This window comes from Rhea pennata, chromosome 12, assembly GCF_028389875.1.
Source record: "Rhea pennata isolate bPtePen1 chromosome 12, bPtePen1.pri, whole genome shotgun sequence".
In the NCBI taxonomy this organism is placed as follows: Eukaryota; Metazoa; Chordata; class Aves; order Rheiformes; family Rheidae; genus Rhea; species Rhea pennata.
The window spans coordinates 20,272,387-20,294,060 of NC_084674.1; the positions used below are offsets into that span (position 1 = coordinate 20,272,387).

Consider the following 21,674-nt stretch of genomic DNA (forward strand, 5'->3'; position numbering starts at 1 on the left):
GAACAGAAAATCGTATTAAATAATATTTCAGAATATGACTAGAGGATTTGAAATTAGACTATTGCTTATGTCCCGATGCTTGTTAAAGACAAATATTTATATTCTGTTGTTTAGGACTCCATCAAGAAAGGAAATACGAGGTAAGAAAATGTAAAACAAGCCCAGAATAGATCTGAAGTAGTTTTTGTACGCGCAGCCCTCACCTAAAAGGAACGCGAGTACAAAGTGCAGCTGCAGAAGAAACCCTCCGCGAAGCTGACGGTCAGGAACAGGCACGCCGCCCAGGGCGCTCGCTCCCTTCCGCCGTGACTCCTGCCCAGAGAGGCACTCACAGGCCAGCACTGGGGTGGCTCGGGGGGCTCCCGGGCCACCCCTCCTTCCCGCAAGCCTGGCGGCGGCGGCGGCACGGAGGCTCGCGAGGGGCCGGGCCGTCCCCTCGGAGCTCGCTCCCGCTGCGACAGCCCGCTCGCGGCTGCACGGACGCTCCAGCGGCACCCGCACGCGCCACGGGAGCGGCAGTCCAGAATCGGAGGCCGAGCACCCGAGCTGGAAACCGTCCACACGGGTAACAAGGAAAGGATGTTATTTTCTGTAAAGGTGGAACTGAATTAGGGGCTAAGGGTACACAGCCAGTCAACGCATTTGAAGACAGCTAACTTATTAAAAAAAAAAAAAAAAAAAAACCCATTCTACCATGCAATTTGGTAAATAAACTATCAAAAGTTGCCAACATATTGGATGTCAAAAGACACCAATTACTAAAGTAATGGAGTAAAACAAGAAAAAGGAAAGAATACACCAGCTATGTAAAAGTAAACTAAACCATATATAGCTACTGACAACGTATGAAGAGCAGGCATGCAAAGAGCTTCCTTTTCTTTAAGGAAAATGAAAAAAATAATGTATATGTAAACAAAAACCTAAGTCCTCTTTTTTTTAAGTCATGCAATGGTGTCACATGACTTTAAATGAAAACTGAAATCAAATCAGGCTTGTTAAAGTTATTGATAAAAATCTGTTTAAAAAGAAATGAAAAACAACAAGGCTTCGCATTTTAGTGTTTAGTAACAATTACCAGTGGTATATGTTTCTGTATTATTACAGAAAAGCATAAGGGCACACCAAAAAATTAGGAAAAGGTGCTTCCTGTTAGATAAAAGTAATGTTAGAATTATTACAGAAATCAAAATACATCTAGAAGATAAACCATAACTTTTGAAATTAAAGGCCAATATGTACTCTGGAGAACATGTACAAGATAACAGGGAGATCGGAACGATAAAAGAAATGCAATGATGATTACAGCGTACAAGATTACACTGTGGGCAACGAACAAAAATAGGCACCATTCTGATTCCACATACTGTCAAAATTATCTTCCAACGGTCAGGAAAACTGTAGACTTTTCACAACTCCAGGACACACAGTACTCTGTACTATTGCTAACAGCAGTAAATTAAATAAGTAAAAATAAGTAAAAAGTTCAGCCAGAGGAACGCATGCCAGTAAAGACAAGCCCTTGAGAAGGTACTATTCCTAAGGAGATATAAATTCTGAAAGCAGAAACTGGACAAAAACCTCTGTGACTAGCAGAGCTAATGAAGCCTTGCGCCATTCTCTTCTGTCTAATAATACGCAAGCTTAAAATGGAGCTTTCTGCACAAATTAGTGACATTTCGTAAGATCTGATTCCCAAGGAGGCTTTTGGTAGTCCACAGAGAGCAGCAGCCTTTTTCTGAAGGCTTTTTCTTCCTTCAGCCTGGTCATCTGTTTTCACTGCTTGCAGGAACTCCACATCTTTTTGTCTCTGCCTCTCTGACAAACAGACTAAAACTGGCTCAAAGAATCAAGACTGAAGTGTGGGGAAAAAGAGGATGAATGCGAAGATGCACTAACAGGTTTGATCTGAATATTTCTGAGGGCACCAACTGCCAGATCCTTGCAGGTCCTCCTCAGTCATTTTGCCTTCTCCCGTTGCGTGTTCTCCTCTCCAACCTGCAGTCACAGTCACAGACTAAGTCAGAAAAGGAATCTGGGTCCAGCAATGAATCACCTCTCAATGCTTCTCCTCAGGAGAATCTCTTCCCTCTGGAAACGAAACTCAGCAAGTAATCATACATATGCAAGAGAAATCTCAACAAACTAGATTTATTATAAGCCTAAAACATCGAATTAAAATAACTCCTTCTATCTAGACAAATACTTTGCACAAGTTAAAAATAAGCCACTTTCTGTTTATTAACAATGAGGACAGAGAAGGCAAGTGGTCCCAGTGAACTTGTCAAGGCTTCACAGCACCTCATCCTGAGGGAAGCTACCCTACTTTCCAAAGCAGTTTTCTTCAGACTCATCACTTTCTGCTAACAGATGGGATGCTGAAGATAGAAAGAAGAATAGTTTATGCCTAGCACTAAGGAAAAAAAAAATACTCAGCAGTGAGATCCCATAAAGCTCTGCAGCAATCTGAAAAAACAGTGACTGTCCTTCACCTTGTAAAGTTTGAAAATAAAAAAAAAAATGCTGAAAACAAAGGAGATTTTTCCTGCTGCTGCCACCAACGTTCTAGATGCATGATCTGAACTCTTCCAGCCACATTTTGTCCCATGCTCCTCTTCTACACTTACTTCTACTTACTAATTTTCCTAATTGACTATCAATTCTATACATAAAAGTAGTCATAAGAAATAAGGTTCTTCAGAAGTCTAAAATAAAAATAGAATTCTATCAAGAAAACAGCTGCCTCATACTCTTAAAATTAAAAAATATGTTTTTCTGTAGGAACAAAAACATTTGGACTAATCCTTAATCCTAAATTCCTATCTGGATTAGTTTCTTCACAGAATGGTCAGGATTTCACTAGCTTAGAAAGGCACTGATGGCAAAAATGGCAAAATAGTACATAATTATGCAGCAGCAAATGCAGCATTGGGATGCATACTAAGTAGGCTCTTTGATGCAGATAACACTTTATGCCTTGCCATTGAGAGACGGACTTTTCATCAAGTTGTGGTGATTAAAAAAAAAAGGTAAAACTATCACTATCCTTAAATCACGTAGCTGATTTCTTTTACAAAGCAAATTATGAGTGCTGTTGGATGATTATTTGCTTTTCCCATGTTCTGGGCTCCTTGTTTTCTGCTAGCATTAGACACATTCAGTTCCTTCTGTAATGAAGGAGCTAGCGTGCTAACTAATCTTGTTGCTATTGGATACTTTGAGATTATTGCATGAGTACTTCAAATGTCTATAATTCTCATTCAAATCATTTCTTTCTGAGGGACTCTTATTTCAAGTTGGCATATTTATCAAATAAGCAGGAATTGGCTGCTTTGCTCCTTCACTGCTAATATTCATACACTGGTCAACATTAAGTCTTGCTGAAATTGTTAGCACCTCAGGTAAGATGGACTTGTGTTTACAAGGGATTTTAGCTAATTCCCCTGATCCTTTAGGAGATATCTGGAACATACAAATGAAGTCATTCTGCCCTCTTTTCCCCCCCCTCCCCCCTTTGGGAGGAGGGATTAGGGGGCAAGGAAGGGAGAGAGGGAGGGAGGAACTGCCTTGAGGTCCTTTTCTAGTGACTGTGATTAAATAGGACCTTGAGGTCCTGTTCTGGTGACTATTACCTTGCCAGTTATTCCCTCAACGGAAAGCCAGCAGATTTCCGTTCATACCACACAGTTAAGTAAAGAGAAATACCATAGACACGTTTCATGTAAATACCAATCTCTGCTTCTTCAAGAATCAAACATCAAGGATGTTCGGGACCTGATATACAATGTTCATGATGCCCAAGCTCCTATGTTGTGCAACTCTGAGATTACACTAGAATTTCAGAGCAAGAGGTGGAATCACTTATTAGCCTTTAGTGCAAAATCCAAGAGCTAGTTCATACACCAGGGAAAAGCAAGGATTCAGAAATAACTGTTTAAGTACTCCTTCAAGTAAAAAGCTTCCAGTTCTCTTCTATCTAAAAGAAAACAGGTCATCATCAACAGAGTAGGATGGGAAGCAGGGTGAGAACATTTCCAGGCAGGTTTGCCTTTCACTGGGTAGGCACATAATTGCATGACTGATTCTTAAACAGAGGTGTGATGATAATGAAGCTCTCCAGGCTAAGAATTCTCAAGACTTAAAGAAATAAAAACCTGAAGTAAATCAAAGATAAAGGTTTAATGAAAGTATTATTGTTTCTAAAAATTATTTCTGTAAAAAATACTAAGTGTTCAACAGAAAAACAGAATATAAATATACATACTCACACCCAGAGTTATATAAACAAAAAAAAAAGAAAAAGATCAAGCACACCATAACTGCTTGCACATAATAGATGTCAGAATCTCAGCTAGCTAATTTCATGCACCTGCTTCCAGGAAGCTAACTTCAACCTCTGCAGACCTCAGAAATCTACAAGGATCTGGATGAAATACAGAAAATAAAACATGAGAGATCTCTGTAAGTGCCTGCGACCACAGAAGTATATCCGATTTCTTTTTTGCTTCATAGTGTGAACTTAAAACTGCACTACTGCACTACCTTGGCCATTTTGAAAGGCTCTTTCTTGGAATCAGTTGACGAGACCCTTCAACCGAGACACGCCACTGAAGAGATCAAAAGCAGACATTCATCTACAAACAACGCAACGTGTTAAGCCAATTATTACAGACATAAGATTAAGCAAAGACTAATCCACAAAGTATTTCTGTGACAATCTACTTAGCTGAGAGTTAAACAGGTACCATCGTTATGAAATGCAGTGCAATATCATGATAAAGAAAGTTTAAACCCGTTTCTCATTTCTCTAAATTTTTTGCAAAAATTTTATATAGGTCTTAATGTGCAAAGTATGTGGTTGGATAACTTCATTGTGTTAATTTGAAAGCAGTATAATCAATACATGTTTTAAAATTCAAAACGTAAACAAACCCTAAGTCTTCAGGGATTTCTTCTCCCTAGTTCTGAAATGAGTTTTCCTTGAATTCTCATTCCTTGCCTGAAGTCTACAAGAAACAAAGACAATTTCCAAGGATAACCTTGACTATGAAATGGATTACAGGAGCCTTTTGTTCAGAGAATCCTCACTACTATACATGGCAAAGTGATGAAAACAGTCAAGGATTTCTGGACTGGTCATCAACAGAGTGATAAAAGATGATATTCAGGAGGAACATTCCTCACAGGGAAGACTGCTCATGGATTTCCTTTAATTCCTTCAAGAGTCTCTGGTTTCTACTTGCAGCCATCACAAAAGCTAATTGCAGTGATTTTGAGAGTAGCTGGAATTTTCCCAGAAATGTTTTCAAACACATTCACGTTCGCCTGGCAGGCAATAAGCCCACTGCTGATTATAAGAGAGATGTTATTAATGGAGAACTGGCCTGCTGAATTACAAGGAGAAACTTCTGCAAATACAAAACTTACTTCGCCTCCTGTGCCCGGGTCAGTCCAGCACTGGGGCAGGGAGCAGCACCAGCACCGTGCACAAACTCCGTCCCATCAGAAGGAAGGTTCAAGAGTTCTGACCTTCGTTATGAAGGCTGCACAGCTCTGCAGCCAAGACTCGGGACTTCACTTTTTACTAATGGAAATTCTAAAGTAAATTCAATCAATGTTGGCAATTAAAAACAAGTCCTAAAATTGAAGGTATCCCGTGTTCAATGATAAACACAGGAAAGGACAAGTATATACATTTTTTTCCTCTTTCAAAAATATCTTAATTCCATGATAATTTTGAACTCTCTGGAGTGCACAACTATGATAGCTGAATCATAGAATCGGCAAGGTGATCGCATTCTAGCAGCAATATGATAAAGGTTAAATAAATATTTCATATCAAGAAATGGGAAAAGCCTGAAGAGTATTTATTTGATCCAAAAAAAGATGCCTGATACGCAGATTTTCCTTCATTTAGGATTAAAAGAAAACTGAATACCATTAACAACTAAGGGTGGGAATTAGAAGTTAAAGCTAACCTGAGTTACCAGCACACTGTACACCAACATAAGATGACTTCATATCAAGCTTGAGGGAATTTTATCCACAAACACAGAAGGAAAAAAAAAACAGATCAAGAAAAACAAGTTCTTATTTAATTTGTCTGACATCCCCACTGTTACAGTGCTCATTTTCAGTATTATCAAAATAGAGGTAATTAGGTTGGCATTAAACTACAGTACATAAAACCCCTTTGAAATTCTCATTTGCAAAGATGTTTAACCATCATCATCATCTCAGCAACTAAACTTCACACTTTGAAAGTGAATATGGAAAGTCTGCTTAATTTCCAACTACGTAACACGTACTAAACGCAACAGAAAGTACTATAGAATCTACCTATAATATCTACCTGCGCTGCGCCCACTGAGGGCAGCCTGGCCCAGTCCTCTCTTACACGCTCCCTTCCGGTATTCATACGCGTCGCTACGACTGAGACATGCCACCAAGACAGGACACTGGCAGCCACAGTAGTGAAATGCATTAGTGTTGTACACAGTAGCGCAAACCTGCTCTTTTTCCTGTATCCTATACAAAAGTTAAATATCTGAAACTACTTTTCTCTTAGACAGTTTGGCACAAGTTATTTCTGAGTGGGAAAATTAGGAAATGATGCTTTTAATTCTTTTAAGAAGTCTTTTTCTCTGATTATAATGATCCTTCACCATCTGAGCAGGGGGCAGACACAATCTCACTGTAACTTTCTTTTCTTAAATAAATGAGCATACAATCAATATTGTGGTGTAAAAACACTTACTCCATTTTCAACTTTTTATGTCCAGTTTTGGAGATTAAGGCACATCTACCAGATCTGGTTGCTTTTCCTAGAGTTTGAGATTTGATTTTCTGACAAGGAAAGGGATATTTCACTTGCCAATGAAATATTAAAAAGAAATCACAGCAAACTTCCATAGTCATATTTGTGCAGAAATATCATTTATATTTGCATCTTCTTAAGTAATGTTATGCCATGGAAAAAAGTGATGTTGCTTTAGATCTGATGTGAACTTTACCCATTCCTAGCCATCACTACATTGGGTAAGTAGTTGCACTGCTCACTGCATTTAAGCACAGGCATGTCTGACTCAAACTTACTGAAATATATGCACTCTCAGCTGGCACACCTGAACCTTACTTATTTGAATTATCAACTTAAAAAAAAAACCCTATAATGCAATAGCTGTTTATCTCATGGCAGCCTAACTGTAACAGGAACCATTTCAACTTCATTTTTTTCAGCTAGAAAGTATAATCTTTTATTTCTAGCCAGGTGATGACTATACCAGAAGACATCGGCAGCCCTCACAGTTCAGAATTCCTTTATGTCTGCTGCCGCACGTAAACGGAGGAGATAATTTTCAGGCTCTGGAGACAGCCCGTCCAGAAGTAGCATTGATTTCTTTAAAATGTAAAGCAGGTTTTATTTTGGGTTACATCTTGTTAGACTATAGTGTGCTTGCACTGCATGTTATATGTTTATATTCCTGTGTTACATACTCTATCAGCTACATATTCTTAGGACCAAAGCTGCTGTGTAACGGGATATAGAACTAAGTGAATAAAAATTTAATTCTGAACCACCATCTCTTTCATCACTAGTGCCTTTTGGCAGAATTAAACTGTGTGAAAACTCCCAAATCATTTATTAATATAAGACGCAGAATCAGCACATGAGACTTGACGTATAGCTATAGAAATCATAGTATTTTAGGGAAAGCACTGCTAAGCATCATTTATACAAATACTTCTGTGTTTTGGGTTTTGTTTTTTTCTACCCCAAATATTCAAGCCTTTCATTGAAGTCTTCTTGCAATTACCAGTAAATCACATAGCAGAGCAGGTGAGTGTAAGTACACAGGAGCTGCTCACAGCATGGGTATTCTAAGGCAAACCCAGAGCAGCACAGAAACCAAAACAGCTTTTCGTGAGTCAAGACGCAGGCACGCGTTAGTGTACCATAACTACAGGTACTCTCCTTCTAAGTGACACAGGTTATCCTATCTAAAAATGAAACTGGACTCAAGTCCACACTTTCAAAGCCGCTATAAAGAGCGCTTGACAGTAGAGAATTTATAGGTTCTAATTTTAGAGACATCACATGGACAAGATCCAAAGAGAGATGCACTATAACCCACAGTAATAGAGAAAAGGGGCATATTCAACAAACTCAGCTTCATTTTTAAAAAATATATTTTCTAACTCCATAGAATGAAAGGAAGCTGCAAATTTGCTTCTTGCTTTTCTTTTTTTCCTCTTGACTTTGGGTACTCAAAAGTCACAAAAGAAGAAAAAAAAAGAAGTAACAAGAGGAAAGACGAAAACCATACTCATTATTTTTAAAATCCCATGTTAAAGCTCATTTAATATTTGCAATCAAGGGTCGTGTACTTTCAATGCTAGAGCTGCCAACATTTGCATCTTAAAAATATTACTGGTACACAGGCAAGGAATAGTTACAAAAGACCTGACTCCTGATTTTGCCTCTTACTTACAGAACGAAAAGACAGGACAGCAGCAACAACTTGATGAAAAACCTTCTTTAAGCAAAAACCCATTTTTGCTCTCTAAATAACCTGTATACTTAAAAAACCACGGAGAAATAGGCATTAGAAGCAGTCGCTCCCATCGAAGTTTGCTACACGCACGCAGGACTGTCGCTGTGGATACAGGCGCGCAGGGCGCCTGGCCGGCCGCGGCCAGGGGAAGCGGGCTGCCGGGCTGCCGCCGAGCGCCGTCAGGGAGCCCCGAAAGGGTTGCAGCTCCCGGGAGGATTTTCTGCTAAACCCCGTCTCGTTGGCCAATCTCCACTTCAAGAGGTAGAAATACAATTCAAAATGGAAACGCCCATTTTTCATGTGCATGGCTGTTGTCCCAGAACAAAATACTGATTTTTTCTTAAGCATCCACGGTTGAGTCGTGAGACATTTAAAGATGGAAGCTTTAAAGAAGCACAACTTTGTCCTCAGACCATCTTTTCCATCTAGTATTTCTGCCAACACAATGTTATCATGACATTAGCGTAAAAGGAAAAAGAAATAATGTGGGACATTAATACAGTTACTGTTAACAACTCCTAAAAATTCCAGTGCAAGTCCTTCCTGAGCATATTTATAAAGGATTATTTCTGGTCAGCTTTTTCCTTGAACTAAATCATTAGATACATAAAACTTCGGGACAATACCAATGCCATAAACATCATTATAGATTTAGAAAGAGAGTTTATCAGTGGTCCATTTAATTCCGTATCGTGGCTTGAATGCTTTGGAGAAAAAAAATTCCCGAATAGAAGTCTGGCAAGCCTGTAGCATAGTAACCTATCTACACGGAAAGCTTCCTTGAACTCATCTCTAGCTCTTGTGTACAGAATATAAATAAGTAATGCTTTAACTGCAACAATCCTTAATTTAAAAATGGAATATATGTAGATTTAAAAAAATATAGAAAGCAGCAATTTACTTTGGAGTAATGCAATTTTACGCAATTGCTTCTAATTAAAATTATTCTGCAAGTAGAAAACGAAAGTGTCTATTACTTCTCCGCATACACTAAATTTAGCTATCAACTGAGTACCTTATTCACACTATTTACTATAATTATTGCAATACTTCTGTAACTTTGATGTTTTAAAAGTTTTGGGCTTGATATCAAATAATGGTTTCTGCTACATAATGCAAAATAATATTTCAAACTCCCAGTGCCTTTGTACTTTGAATATGACTCACTAAATTTACATTTCTGTGAAGGTACATGTAGGAGTAAAAGCACTTATGTATTATCAAGAAATATGACATTTTAATCCCATGAAGTTACTACTTATAGAAAAAAAATAAAACTGTTCCCATTCTCTTCCATACCTGCTAGGTGTAAAGTGACTACCTTCCATTAATTTTACCTTCATTTAAAAAAGGACAGAATATTTTTGCATGTATTTTTAACTTCACTCAACACAAAGTTTTAAAATCAGCCAAGAAACATAGAAGTGGAAAATATTTTCTTATAAAGGTTAAGGCAATTGAAAATATTTTTTACACTTGAAACTATTCATTAATTCACATCAAAAATGACAAAAATATGTGGCCAAAAGTGGATGGGGGAGAACTGAACAAAAAATGGAAAAAATTATGCAAACGTTTTATTTTAAAAAATTGACCTAAGTTAGGAGAAAAAAAAGGTCATTAATTATATTTCCTTTTCTTCATAGCTCTTTCTTATTCTCTCTCCACTTTTTAACTACTCAGTTTCTCATGCGGTTCTTCAAACACCAGTGGATCAGCAAAGCAAATGAAATACAGTTACACCTTGTCATTTTTAAGTGAAATCTCCTACCTCTCTTACAAGCAGAATTTAGTAAAGCTTTAATCTTCGTTTTCTCCATTCAGACAGGCCATTTTATTTCCTAAATTCTGCAGTGCTCGAAGTTACAGGCTATCACAAGGCTGTGGGATCCCCTGAATCATTTCACGGGGATGTTGCATTAGCGTACGGCACAGCCACCCTGCGTAGCTCACCCCACTAACTCTTGAGCACATACCTCTAACAGTAAGCAAATGGACGGAACCGGGGCGAGAAAAAGGCATAAACATCAAAGGCAGGTGGGTGTGAACTTACCTGTGATCCCTCAACCACCAGCGTCCAGGGCTGGAGCCACCGCGGAGGGCGGCCACAGGAGTAAAGCAGTTCCTTGAGCTTTTAAAGGTTCCCCCCAGGGTGGCCGCAGGAGGAGCCCGTCGCCCTGCCCTGGGCAGTGCTGCAAAGCAGGAGAAGGCTTGCAACGGGTCGTAAAAAAAAAAAAACAGTAGCCTCAAAAGTAAAAAAAACAAGCAACGCACAGAACATGACATACGGCTACGGGCTGCAAGCTCAGAAGCTTTCGGAAAAGCTATCAGGACTTCTGGAAATCCTGAGACAGTCCAAGACACAGCGCTACAGCTGCCTCCTCATCCTCTTTGAGGCCTTTTACTTCTAGGACTCGTCGAAGTCACAGAGTAAGATGTTCTTCTTTAGCACCTGGTTAAAGTGTTAAACCAAGAGAACACTTGGCTCATGGCTCCAATTAAACAAGGCGCTCTTCTCTTTAGTACAGTAAGCTCACTATCAGCAAATGTAGCAGTAATCATCTGCCACAAAACAAAAAGTATATTCAGTTTTCAACATCTAGCCAAAGACTTTTGTTGTTATAATTTCAATTTAAACTTACATAGCAATCTGCAAAACATCTGAAAGAGAAACTCTTCCCTTGCAATCTACCATTACAAAAGTCACAAGAAATATATGCAGGTATTTCTGCTCTTCTTTTATTATGTTCCCAAGGATTTTAAAAGGCCAGATGAAAAGTATCCCTTCTAAATAAATTAAGTATTTAAAAAAATTAATAATCCTAGACATTTTTCATTTGAGCATACCTTAATACATCTTCTGAAAGAAAACTTGAAGATAGATGATGAGCATCTTCAAGGGTAAAAATTTAGGGAAGGGTTCTAAGCATTGCAAAATTACTCTCATGTTTCATTTCAATTGATTTTGTCTACCTAATCATTTAAAAAAAGAGCTCGACTTTCTTGTTTCAGAACAGAGAAAAAAACATTACTTTAAAATATGATATAACAATTTCAGTTGAAGAGTCCATATATAAATACTAAATGCACAGCTAATGAGATTTAAATGAAAAATTTTTAAAGCATTCTTCTTTATCATTAAATTCAAGATAATCAGCATATTCTACTGAAGATTCAATTAAAAAGCAATATTCTAAATTAACTGCTCAGTTCGAAACATCAATTCAGTTCACAGGTAAAATGATATAAATTTGCAGCAAACAGCAAAATCATTCTGGAGGAGGAAGCTTGCCTATACATCAATCCTAAGAGCAACAGACCCAGACAAGACGTAACTCTTCTTGATTCTGAAGAATAGAACATGTTACACAACATCCCGACAGTGTAAATTACAGTTCAAAAAGTTGGTGTCAGTTTTTTATGCCACATGGGAGGACAGAGATGGGAAGGGTCCATCAAACCACAACGCTGGTGAAAATTTCCTGGTCGCCCTGACAGAGAGCCAAATAAAGAGGCCGGCAGATTTCCTGCTTCCAAGCAGCCCAAGGACACTTGGCATTTGCGCCGCAGCAGCGCACAGGCCACTGCGAGCCCCAGAGCAAAGTGCAGCGCTGGAGACGGCTCAAGCAGTAACAAGCTTCAATGTTTTCCTCTCCTCTCCCATCAGTTCCTATTCATGATTTTCAGATTTTCTCTACTTGGCACATAGAAATAGTCAAACGCTAAGTTTGGACTCAATTTCTCCATGACTATAAGGATATTTTGGATTAAACAGATGTCAGCAAATTTTTATGGAGTGAAAACTGAGTAACAGATGGTGAGGTCTGCCGAGTTCAAAGTGCCTGTATTTTATTAAAAAGGAAATTTGAAGAAAAGAGTTATTTTGCTGGAAATATTGATTCAACGTTTAAGCAAATGTAAAAAATACTCTTACTCAATAGAAAACAGTAAGTTTAAGAAGAGCTATTCATGCCATAAAACTCAGACCACTAAAAAAGGGATTTTATTCTGCTTTCCTGTTACTGAATTGAGCATTTCGTCCTTGTCATGAATGCTCTACCAGGAAATGAAGGTACTTCCATGGAAGGAAGGGGGTAACAACCAAAACTAAGAATACCAGTGAATTATCAGGAACTGTGAACAAGCTGCATGTGATACACCAGCTATTGCAAAGGCAACCTTGTGAATACTTAACCATGGACTAGTCAAGAGTATTTGACAAAATCCCTAGTAATGGCATATCTCCTATAGAAAATAAGACTGAGAATGATTATAACTCCTGAATACCATTATATCACCACCTCTTTTTCGGTTTTACCCACTTACAACAGTGTTAAAAGCATTGTCACCAATGCAATATACACACAGAGCTAACGAAATTAGAAGTTTGGCACAAATATAGAGTATGATTTCTCTCTCTATTCCTATGGAACTTGAGTCCTTTCTCAAGGTGATATTTTTAACATATTTTAATATCCATTGGGAAAACAATACAAAAATGCAAACAATAATTTCAAATTCAAGATCAGATCCATTCTGCATCAAACAGAAAGCTACAGTACCCGAAGGAATAGCAGTCAGTGATCGACTTTCAGTGGTCTCTAGGGGAAGACTTTGATAAACCCAGCAGTTTCAAAGCACTTACAGTGAGAAAAAGAGTTACCTGCTCCCCAGGTAATTATTGTGCATACAGGTCAGTTCCCAACCACTGCATGATACTGCTATTTTTGGTTGCAGCGCAGAAGCAGGGAGAACAGTCATCACTGCCAAGCCTCTGGCGCAGAGCGGCGCCGACGGCGCTGCCCCTCCGCCTGCAGGAGCGGCCGCCACTGCGGCCGAGCTCGACCTTACCCAACGTCGCCGGCTTCATCCATCCCTCCTTCGCAAAAGGCAGCTTGAAGCCAGTTCGCACTCTAGTGCGACGCAGACAGGTTTTGATTTAGCGTTAAGCACACACTGACATACCAAAGGATCAAACAGTAGTAGCTGGATATTTTTGATCTCGTGTTTTAATTTCTCAGTAACAGCTTTTTCCGGATACTTACACTGTAACGTCTTCTTTCCTGACATACATAGTCTTTCGCAGGTACGGAAGCTACTCTATCCCCACTCTTTAGAAATCCTGCTCTTTTCTCAAAAAGCAATGCAATAAATTGAAACCCCCAAAAGTGTGAATCTAGAACCAGTGCTTCCACTAATCACCAGCAGCAATATTTGTGGTTTGTGAATCAAGAAAATGATCTATTAATGTTTTTAGACATCGACACTGCCATCACAAGTAATATATTTTTTGCTACAAACGCTACACTTCAGGGGTGAAACACATAAAAGTATACACATTCAGTTCATATTTGACAAAGTCAAAAAGAGTTGTCTAACTCTACAAAGCAAAATATCCTCAAGCTCTGTAAGGTATAAGGTATCCAGAGGTACGATTTAGCTTTACGGTTCATCCATCATTCCTTCCCTTATGCTGATGCATTAACCAGTCACATCTAGGTATCTTACACTTGTTCAGAGAGACCAAGTAAAGACATTAAAAAGTTATTGTGTTCATGTTACTGCTGAAGTAGTCTGAGATCATATTTAGTGCGAGACCCGACCCTCCCAAGGTCGGTAAACACACAGACATGACAGCAGAGTCAAGACTCTCAAAAGCATGTGCATTTTATCTAAGACAGTTTCACCGTCATGTAATAACTAACACAACTCTGCATTTAAATCAAGAATCAAAATGAAACACGGGGCAAGGGCAAGGGGGTTAAGTACTCCCATTTACGGCTCCTTCCAGCTGCTTTCCCCATCCCTTGGAATTTATCTATTACTTTCAGTGAGTCAATATCAGGGCAACTGCCAATAGTTTGTTAGCTACAGGAGAGACTAGCTTGCCATCTGTATAGAGAAAGACACGGCTTCCATATCTTTGACACCATCTTTTAGAGCTGTTTTCTTTTAAAATTACTTATTTCCTGGAGGGAAACACTGCTATCAATCTACAGACATCATGAAGTAATTACCCAAATATTTGTTGTTTATTTGCAAATGTTCAAGAATTCTATAGTTTTCAAAAGAATTCCTAAACGCACTACATTTTGTTTTGAAGATGTAGTGTTAACAGTATGAAAATATCAATCAGAAATTTGTAAGAAGGCAGTTTAAAAGCTTGATTCGAGCCAAAAACTTCAGTTAAAAGTTTCCTTTCTGAACATTTAAGATAAAAGGACTTCCAGTGAAGGAGTATCAGTTTTGCAGGGAGAAAAAGGTGGCGTTTTAAGTTTTGAGAGTAAAATTCTCCAACATAAATGCCCCTTAATCAAGGCATCTCGGTGTTCACTGTGCATTTCTTTAAAGGAAGGTCCATACCATACAAGTGAACTAAAGTATCAGAGTTGAGTTGATGCAGCAGAAAACAATCAGTTCAAAGTTTACATGGAATATCTGTAATTATCCTCCTCATGAGAAGCATTTCAATCATTAGAAATAGGTAATGAACTCCTCAGGAGAGTCTCGTTCTCCTCACTACTAGTGATGAAGGAAGCACTCATCATTGTATCTCTGACACTTGGATGGCATCTACACTTCTGTGTTAACCTACTCACCTCCGCGTTCTGGGTTTTGAGAGCCAAGAAAATACTTCACCTAGTGCAGCTAACAGTCACCTGCTTTAGGACACGCTCAAAGCAGACGAGTATTTCAGTGAGTGGAACAAGAAGAGTATACAAGCGTAAAGATTCATATTAAAAAATAGATTAGCTTTTATCTCATAGAAGAAAGATGCTATGTAGAAGAAAAATTAAAGCTACTTTAAACATTGGTATATCATATATTCATAAATTTTTGAAGTAGAAAACACTCATCACCAAATTTGAACACTGAGTCTTTTTGCAGCTCTGGAGTAGAGTGGGCACTCTCTTCTCTTTCCTCACTATCTGCTATGCTTTAGGATTAATTGTGGGCATGGGAAAGGAAGTGGCTGATGTCTCCTGAAGGCAAGGAAGAGCCATCTGCAACAGCCTTGGCTGGAGAAAGGTCCCTTCCTCCTTACTGTCCTACGGAGCCTGGGTCCAGTTTGGCGGGACCAAACCTGACAAGTACCAGTGATGTTTATTGTGAAATGTCACACTTTCCCACTTGAAGAAGAAAAGCTGCATCCATTTTTGGAGCGTTATGCATATTTAACACTTTCACTTGCCTCCAGTGACTAAATACAATTTAGATATGGATTAACATGTGAGTAAAATTAGATGTACGTCTTAAATACCTAAGTAGTATTTTGCTCATAGAGGTTTCTATATATGAAAGAAGTATTCATAAGACATCAGTCAAGACTAGCAATAATTCTGATTTTGAAGCTCCTTTACAAAAAAAAGTTTCAATCTATGCCAGTTTCTTAGCATCAGTAAGTGCATACTGTGATTTTAGTTTTTGTACAATTTGGGTAAAATCTAGGCAATCCTCTACGTAACAACTGAAAAGTACCTCAAAGCTCCTCTGTACCTTCCTCCATAACGATTTCCAAAATGGTAAACAGCAATCCATGCAGATCCATGACATCCCTATCCATTTGTACAAGAGTTGGAAATACTAATTTGCACATGTTGGCACCACCAGCATGCACGTGCCCGGCCACCGTGCCAGGAGCACTCACTGTGCTCCACACAAACCCAGTGCGGCACCGCACTCCTTGGAGCAACGGGGCGGGCAGGAGGTGTGGGGCTCTCTAGGAAACCCCACTCTCCTCCTTCATCGGATATAAGTGATGGATATTGTCAATACTTAACAGATACAAAATGAAATCCCACCGAATGCCACCAGCTTGATTCTGCAACCCACCACCTGCTGAAAAAGCACAGTATTTACCAGATTTTTACAGGCTGATAAACTACTGCCACTCTGATACTCCATTAGCAGTTGTGCCTAACGGTACAACCTTACTTAAGGCAGTATTGCTAACCGGCCCATTAAGGATGGTTGCTCTAAGCTTTAGACAAATGAACAGAGTTGCTTCTAAATAAAAAGAACCTGTTAACAGAGTCATTTTAAGGACATCTCAATGGCTAATTGTTATCACACTGTAATCTCAAGTTTCTCAAGAGCTGCCTATTAAATACTTTCACTACAAGTTATTGTTTGACTAAAATAACCACATTTACCCTGCTCAATGTTTATACTGAAGAGGATAGTACATTGAAAAGATAACCTCAGCTGAGAATAATGACAATAATAAAAGCTTCCATGGGATTTGAATTAATCTTATTGCTAGAGCTTAGAGTGGTGAAACCTTTGAATAATGAAAATAATAATAAAAAAAAGACATTTATTTTCCTCACCTGTATGAACACCATGCATATTACTGAGTGTATAGTACTGTCTTTACAGAGAATTTATGCCATTTACAGCTGCTACCCTAACTATACTGATGCTAATGGAAATGTGCAAACACGCTATTAGCCACGACTATTATCTGGACACAGAAATTTAGGGCAGATGCCAGGTATTTTCCCAGTGTACACTGCACACCGTTTTCAAGAGCTACAGGTTGGAGTAGAGCAGGAAGCTGCTTGGTGCATTGGGAAGGTCAGCAGATTTGCAGTAGGGGTAGGAGTTTTGCCCACTGCTTACGCTCTCCAGGCGTGACAAGGACACCACAAGGTGACTGTCTCACTGAGCGCAGGCTCATGTCAGATGTGTTCTTTAGGCAAAAACATGGAAGCTAAAAAGCACTGCAAGCCATTCAAGATAATGATTAAATAAAGAATCCAAACAGTGAAGGTGTGTATGATTAATTGCTCTACTTATCTAACTTGATAAGCTCTCAGTCATTTTTCTATGCTTCCATCACTGGCTTGATCTACTTTGTAAATTAATCTAATTATGAACACCTGCAATTGAAAGTCCCCAAGAAATTCTATGATTCTTACTAACACACAGTATTTTAAAAAAGGTTAGTTATAAAATAAGCATGTGGCCACAAGATGCAATTCTGGGATACAGGAAAGGCAGATAATAAGGATCATATCCAATGAATACAGGAACTGCTCCTATACTCACTGATGTTTCATTCCTGCTCTACTCAGTAACATAATCTGCATTCAGTTGTTTGAAAGAATTCTAATAAAAATTGCATTATAGCAGGTAAAAGATGACAAATGACTCAAAATAATTGCAACCCCCAAACCTCCGTACATCTAAATGTGAGTAACAATGCCAGATTCAATTTGGAGTACCACAGGAACCATAAAAAGAGAGGTCAGTATTCTTATACTGTGTTAGAGGCATGGAAACTGATTAAATTGCTTTTAAAAATAAAACATCATTCGGCAGCACCTATAGTGCACATATCTTAGATGATGTGAAGAATAATTGTACACTTACTGATCTAGATGCGTAATTTATCCCTGAATCAAAAAGACAAGCAATCCATTTAAAATTTGGACCTGTTGTTAATGTAGGTCAGAATTTGTTGGAAATGTACTAGAAATGCAAAAGTTGCATGATGCTAATTTGAAGGTGTGACCTGTGAACTGCTATCTTTTTAAGAAGCCATTTGCACTGATGGTTCTCATTGATCTATGTTTGCTATTTCATGCTAATTCTTTTTTGTGAATATAAGATAGAAAAAAGAAAGCACAAAACAATTTAATCTGGTTGTACAGAATTTTTTCTCACGAGACTTGTAATTCCTTTGCACAGTTAAGTATTTTATGGGCTGAATATTCATTACTTGTTTTTAATCATAATTTTCTCCCTCTCAAAACCATCACAAAGAGATTGGATAGCATAAAATGAACTTTCCTATCAAAATTAAAGAAATAATAATCTAGTTTATCTGGTTTTGTATGCTAGCCTCGATAAAATGTCTTGGGGGAAAAAAAACACAAACACAAAAATTCAAGCTTGAATTAGCATGACAATAATACTGCCAGGTTTGCCTAAACCATAAAATAATTTGCAATAGTAAAATTCAACAATAATTCCTTTAAGTTTACAACCATTTCTTGTATTTAGAGCAAGAATATCTTAACTAAGTCATATCAGGCTTGGGGCCTTATCCAGTAGAGCCTACAGAAAAATTATGAAGCTCTGTTTAAGAGAACATCTACAAAGCTTGCAATGGATTACTGCTAGATAGACTCTAAATTGAAAGATATTTCATCAGACCCTAGAGTACAAAATATTTGTCTAAGATTTTAAAATTGAGAACATAAGAAAGTGAGATTATTAATACAGACATCATTCTAGGGCTCCCAGGTTAAATAAATCTGCAGAGTCAGTGCTGAAATCCTCACAGACTTTTCCAAACTCCATTAAGCACCAGCAGAACAGCAGATTAAAGAGAAGACTATGGGGAAAAAACCTCATGCGTTACATGGAAAAGACCTACCATTTCTAGAATGGGGAAATACGTGTATAAAACAAAGCAAAAACCTGGAAAAACAGAGACTTTAGGATTAAAGGGCCTGACAGATGTCAAACTTTTGCTCTTGCATTAGCTCTTATTCCAGAGTGGTCAGCAATTAAGTATAATATGTAACCCATCAAGGGCTTGTCCTTGACCATGATCTATAGAGATGCATATAAACCTTACCACTAGCTGTTGTGCTACCCTGCAAGACAAACTACTCCCATGGGTAGGTGTGCTGAGTAAGGTGGTAATGAATATCCCAGCATTAAATACTTCTACTAGGGGACCAGCAGTACATTTGTGAATGTGACTAGACTCTCAGAAATAAGAAGAAACAACGGAACTGACCGTGCCTATTGATTACCTTGATAGTTTAGTGAGTGAGATTTGCAATAGCGGACTGAACTTCAGTAAACCAGGGACGACGATTACAACGATTAATAGACACCATCCCTTAATACCTCAGCCTCGTCTCTGATGTTTCTAACCATGTCAGCTGACGAAAGCTGTTTACTAACTTCCAGTTAGTAAGATAGAAGTCACTGACTAGCACAGATATCCTTTGGCAGGTAAGAGAGAATGCACTATACAGGAAAATAAAAATAAGCGGGGGACTGCATGAGGGTTCAAGCTGCTTCTAGTAAAAAGTAACAAAAAAATAATAAAAAATAAACTATCAGTAAACTTACAAATGCACATTTTCTATCTCGTAGGTCAAAAAAGTACATAGCTGGAAAACATTTGATAAATGTGAGGCTTATCTCTAAGAGATAATTTGTTATCATTTCAATTACGAATTTACCACTTCTATCATGAACATAACATGAAAAACTAGTATTTGGAAGAGGCGGGGTAGAGAAGGAAAGTATACTGCTTTGCAGGAGCACAGGGGCTTATTTTGCCTATAAAGACATTTCATAAACTCATTTTGCAACTGAGTTATTTTGAGAAGAGAAGTGCCAAAGCCTTGGCAGCCATGAAGAATTACTTAGCATAGATAAAGAGCCTAAAGATATGGAGCTTGGACAAAACAGGAATTACTGGGTCCCAAGCTTGGCCTTTCATATTAGTGTTGGCCTTTCCCTGTCGCTTGGGGACCAGTCACAAATCAGGATGCCACTCCAGTACTTCAACTACCAAAATGGCCCTACCATATACTATCCGCAATTTAGAACAAATTGAATTTTTGAGACCATTAGGGATTCTTCTCAGACTTTTAAAACTAGTTTTGCACTGGATGTCATACAAAACTGGAAAATTTTCATTAGTTCAGTAAAAAGCATAAAGACTAAAGTCTTTTCAGTGCGTTTATGATAATTTCAAATGGTAGACTGACAAAATAATATAACATCTCCTGTAACGATACTGTGTATAACTAAGCAAGATCAAGTAAGGCTTACCATGAACATAGCGCATAGCGTGCTGCAATCTTCTGCCGCAGCATGCAAATCCTAATAAAAATAAAAATAAATAGTTTCAGTATTTGGAAATACAAATTGTAGTTGGATACAATACATCTAAAAATCAGAGAAATACAGTCTGATTATTTAAAAGTTTCCAGGTTCATTTATAGCCAAATAGTTTTATGGCACAATTAATAAAATTAACCTTTTCTCTTCTGTATTCCCTTACTGCATTAACCTGAAAGTGAATCCTTTAAAAATAATTAAAAAAAAGATGCCAATTCAATATAACTGAAGTATTAAAATCTGCCCAATTCAAAAAAAAGTAAAAACTATTAAATTTATTGCCATTTATAATTATTCAGTAGTAACACTGAGGACTATAAACACTAAAGGAAACATAAAACCTTAGTTTTCCTTAGAATAAAATATATTGAAGGAAAAAAGATTCTGTAAATAAATATATACATGAGTCAGAGTATAAAAAAGTTCAGCTCCTAGTGACTTTTGGAGGAGATAAAAACAAACATACCTAAGAATTACACCAAGGCAACGTAGATATCTCTTTGTTTCATAAATTTAATCGTAAGATACAAGTTTTCAACAGAGAATCTATTTAAAGCTTTCTAGAGATTATTTTAAGCAAACAGAGACAAAATACTAGGCGCACATTAATATTTGTCAAGGAATAACTCGATCAGCATGCAGTCTTGCCAAATACCCCAGCCTACCACTGACCAGATAACCGCTGCACTAAGTCACGAGCTTTATGCAAAGTTACATAGCAGTGGCAGCCTTGTAAGAGTTCCAGAATAAATACTTTCGGTATCAATTCCTCTTTCAATTTTCCAAAGCACATTTAAAAAAAAAACAAAGTGATACACAAATGGAATAAATATTATGCTATTAACAGTCAAAAAGCAATTGCCCAAATCTGTGAGCTTCACTGTGAACATGGCACATCTGTTCAGGTAGGAAATTAAAAAGGATGATGCATCTTCCTTGTGATTCAGGGCTAATTTAGGTAGGCAACACATAATTAATGAAACTGGCTGAGAAACAAGGGTAACGCACTTGTTATAAATGCCATGGAATCCAATTACTATAAGCAATCAAAAGATCTTTCCTACATCCTGTGCGAAAAGCACTTGCAGCCACTTGCTCCTTGCACTTCCTCCACAAGCACCTTGCTCCACTCCCTGGGCTATCGCCATCACTTTGCCACAGTTTTTTCCAGAGTTTTCCCATTATGGAAATACATGAAAATTGCTGACAACTAGACTTGTGAAATTTTGAATTGTGCGTGCACTGCTG

At 38.1% G+C, this 21,674-nt stretch overlaps 1 protein-coding gene across 11 annotated transcripts in view; it reads right to left on the reverse strand.

Annotated features, from left to right (window-relative positions):
- ATP2B2 (ATPase plasma membrane Ca2+ transporting 2) overlaps positions 1–21,674 on the reverse strand; it is a 396,770-nt gene that overhangs the window by 276,333 nt on the left and 98,763 nt on the right. For all 11 annotated transcript variants that reach the window (XR_009959696.1, XM_062585783.1, XM_062585782.1 and 8 more), the window contains one exon: positions 20,358–20,408. The gene's annotated coding sequence lies outside the window, so the exon portion shown is untranslated. The remainder of the gene's footprint in view (positions 1–20,357; positions 20,409–21,674) is intronic.